The 3811-nt window shown below is 42.3% G+C and overlaps 1 non-coding gene across 1 annotated transcript; it reads left to right on the plus strand.

Moving 5' to 3' along the window:
* Positions 1-726: 726 nt before the first annotated feature.
* On the plus strand, positions 727-798 carry TRNAG-UCC (transfer RNA glycine (anticodon UCC)). Its single transcript has one exon. It is a non-coding gene; the product is annotated as a tRNA-Gly (tRNA).
* The last annotated feature ends 3013 nt before the right edge of the window (positions 799-3811 follow it).

The raw sequence follows: 3811 nt of genomic DNA on the forward strand, positions 1-3811 counted from the left end.
CTTCTACTGAATTCCTTTGCTATTTATATTATTAGCCTGACTATCTGGAATCTTCCAATGTTCTGATGGTTGCTCCAAACTTTTTTAGCTTTCCATTTATCCTAGTAACCTCTCCAGGCTCTCTTAACTCTCTAATTATTCTAGTAACCGCTCCAGGCTCTCTTACCGACTCGACCACATTCCACTCGGTTGTTCGATCGATCTCTTGGATGATTTTCGATCGCTTGATTTGTTTTTGAATTCCTTTCAATGGCTCCTTATCTTTCCATTCCGTCATTATGACTCTATAAAAATACTTCAAGCATTCTTGAAGATCTTAAGCATGCTATATCTTTCTCTTCCTATAACACATATTCTTTCCAAATGAATTTCTCAAAAACGAAAAAAAAAAATCAATTAATGACCTAAAAAAGATGACTATAGTCCAATCTCTTGACTACTCTAAAGAGACTAGATTGTTCGTCAGTTGGGCCCCACCGTTGAGGATCGATGGCAAATTCAGCACATCACTTGCTAATCTAAGTGTATAATCATTGGTTCAAGAAACCAAAGCCACTGAACAATGAGAAGTAATTTAAACAGACAGATGATCATAAATTTCATAGAGTTTTAAGTTTGAACCGTTTATTCTAGGGTCCACCAGATTGGATGTCCTGAATTTTTTCACGATAGATATCTATGAATAGTTCACATGAAGTATTGAGAAATGAGACAATTTCTCGTCAAGCGTTTGTAGTCCAACGGTTAGGATAATTGCCTTCCAAGCAATAGACCCGGGTTCGACTCCCGGCAGACGCAAATTTTTTATTATTATATTTCATTATGATCTGAAGAGTAGTTAGGTGATCCGGGCATGGACCACAATAGTGGGCCCAATAAATAAACTGCCTCAGCTAAACCATGGGCCCGGCTTTAGGGCTTGAGTGCACTCCTAGAGGGTCCCTCCAACAACCTCATGCATCAACTGGGCCAGGCCAATCTACAACTTTTTGGACCAGATCCCCCTGTGGCCCAGGCCCATTAGCCATTCAAGGTCCAACCTTCTAAAACACAAATGATGACAAAGCTACTCAGAACAGCCCATTAGCCAGATGGTAGGGATCGTACAATCTAGTGTGATTGATGAGCTATGAACCCTCTGTGGCAGGACCCTCCTCATGAACAGTCCAGATCTTGCTTGTGTGCACTGTACGTACAGATTTGGATTAAAAACAGGTTCTAGTACCTCAAGTGTAGCAATATAATATTTTGGAAGGCCCTTAATGGTTGGATAAAGGTCCATTTCAATGATTAAACCGTTTATGTGATGGGCCTCACTGTTGATTGAAATGTTTTTCAACCCTCGGATTATCCAAAGGTCGAGGGGGGGAGCGCATTAGGTGTTATCCTTACCATGTGGGGCCCACCTTGATGAATGTTGTATATCTACGCCGTCCATCCATTTTTACAGCTTATTTTAGAATGTGATCCCAAAACTTAAGCAGATTTAAATCTCTGGTTGACTACACCACCGAAAAGTGTGGTGAATGACAATTAAAAACTTTTTGTGGGCCACAAAAGTTTTGGATCAATCTGATATTTATATTTTCCTTCCATCCAGGTCTTTGTGACATTATCAACGGATTGGATGGAAAATAAACATTTGGTGGGCCCTAGGAAGTTTTTAATGGTGGGCGTTCAATCACCTCTGTTCCCTTTGGTGTGGTCTAACTCTGGTTTGGATCTGCTTAATTTTTCCAAACGCCATTTAAAATGGGATATAAAAACGGATGGATGGCTTGGATAAACGTCAAATCATCAAGGTGGCCCCCACGTTAAGGGTAACGCGCAGTAAGGGTTTGGGTGTTGCCCTCCCGGTCGAGGGGAAAGGGATTGGCTACTCCCCCCAATGGCCAGTGCTCGGTGCTATGTGGGCCCACCATGATGTATGTGTTTCATCCATGCCGTCCACGCATTCTTCCGTGTAATTTTATAATATGAGCCTAAAAATGAGGTTGATCCAAATCTCAAGTGGACCGTACAGTGTTGATTGAACGCCCACGGTTAAAAACTTCTTGGGCCATAAAAGTTTTGGATCAAGCTGATATATATTTTTTTCACTTCATGCAAGTCTTTATGACCTAATCAACAGGTTAGATGTCAACCATTACAGTGGGCCCTAGGAGGTTTTTAATGATGGACATTCATTCACTACTATTTTCCCATGGTGTGGTTCACCTGAGATTTAGAACTACCTAATTTTTGGGATAAAGTCCTAAAATTATCTTTTAAAATGGATGGATGGCCTGGATAATACACATACATCATGGTGGGGTCCACATAGCATTGACCACTAGCAACGTGGCTAATGGTGGCATCACTAACCAAACTGCGTCAGCTGAGGAAAGGCCCGGAGTCATCTGCGTCAACTATTTTAGGCATCGCATAGAACACATAATATTTGTTGGTGCATAAATCTGGTTAGCTCTCCTTGGACCGATGAACCTGCACAAAGAACAAACAAGGAAGACCCTGGTTCATGCAGGGAACCCTCCGATGCCTAAATTAGGAATGAAATATGGGTCTCAGTTGAATGGAGAACTTAGGGCTAGAGATTGTTCATACCTCTCACCATTGGGGGTACCCTTATTTATAAATAGGGAGAGGTGGTGATATAGAGCACATCTCCCTATTTTAGTAGGGACGAGTCATAGTAGGATTCAGATCCTTGTTTGGCGAGAGGATCTTTCTAGATCGTTGGTTAGAATCCTGTGTAGATCCGTATTGGAGTTCAGTCTCCTGGATCTTCAGCTAACATAGCGGATAGACACGGTTGAGGTCAGGTCAGATCTAATGGATAGCGAATCTTGCCGACCCGGGGTGTGTCGACCTGAGTAGTTGTTTTCTTTCAGTGCATGGTCGACCAATGACTATTTCAACCTAGTGTTGAGAGACCAACCTCGACTTCTCTCTACAGTTGGTCAGGGAGATAAGGGTTAGACCATTGCGCCTGCTGCTATTTGAAGTGCTGACTTGGCTTGTATTAGTTAGTCGGTTTATTTTTCCCATAACAGTAAGCTCCCCTACATTCGAGTTTGTGTAGTGGACTTAATAAGTAGATCGATCTTGACTAGGTCGAATTGAAGTTGGGAACAAGCTCGCGCTCAGACAGAACTTTACTGTTGAGTAGGTCGGGAGGTCGACAAGGTAGATCGCTCCTTTGTCATCACAAATGATGGGAAGGCAGTGAGCATGAAGCTTGAAGCAACATTAGTGATGATAGTATCTCTGGATCAATATGAGCCGACGACGTCGTTTGATTGTTGAGAGTATGTCTGGGTGCCAGCTGTCCGTGGCTCAGTGCTCACGATCGTTCTCGGGTTGGGCACTCGCCACGTGCTTTACGGGCAGGATGTTCACATGTGATGTTATGGCTTCACATGCTGAAGCATTAATTGTAGGTCATTAGTGAGTTGGGCTAGGCATGGATATAAAGGGGGGAGGAACACGCATCCCTTTATTTTCATTATGTTGTCTCATTCTTCATCGGACTAGGTGATTTTTGGTAAGTCAGAAATCCTTTTACTTTTTCCTTTTCTAGCAGTATTCCTTTTTCTCTGGTCTGTTTTTCCCTCTTTTTTGGCTTGCAGAGTATTTGTATTTCTCTTTTTCTTTTGTGGGCCTTAGTCGGGATGTCAGGCTGGTTTGGCGTGAGGTCGGTGTTAGGAGATTTCCGTAACAATTCATACTATTCCCTTAAGGATACTCGGGCGAACATATCTATTATAAGTGTTGTGATGTATAAAGCACCCTTATTTGTTAAATTTCAATG

This window comes from Magnolia sinica, chromosome 18 (genome assembly GCF_029962835.1).
Source record: "Magnolia sinica isolate HGM2019 chromosome 18, MsV1, whole genome shotgun sequence".
Taxonomy (NCBI): domain Eukaryota; kingdom Viridiplantae; phylum Streptophyta; class Magnoliopsida; order Magnoliales; family Magnoliaceae; genus Magnolia; species Magnolia sinica.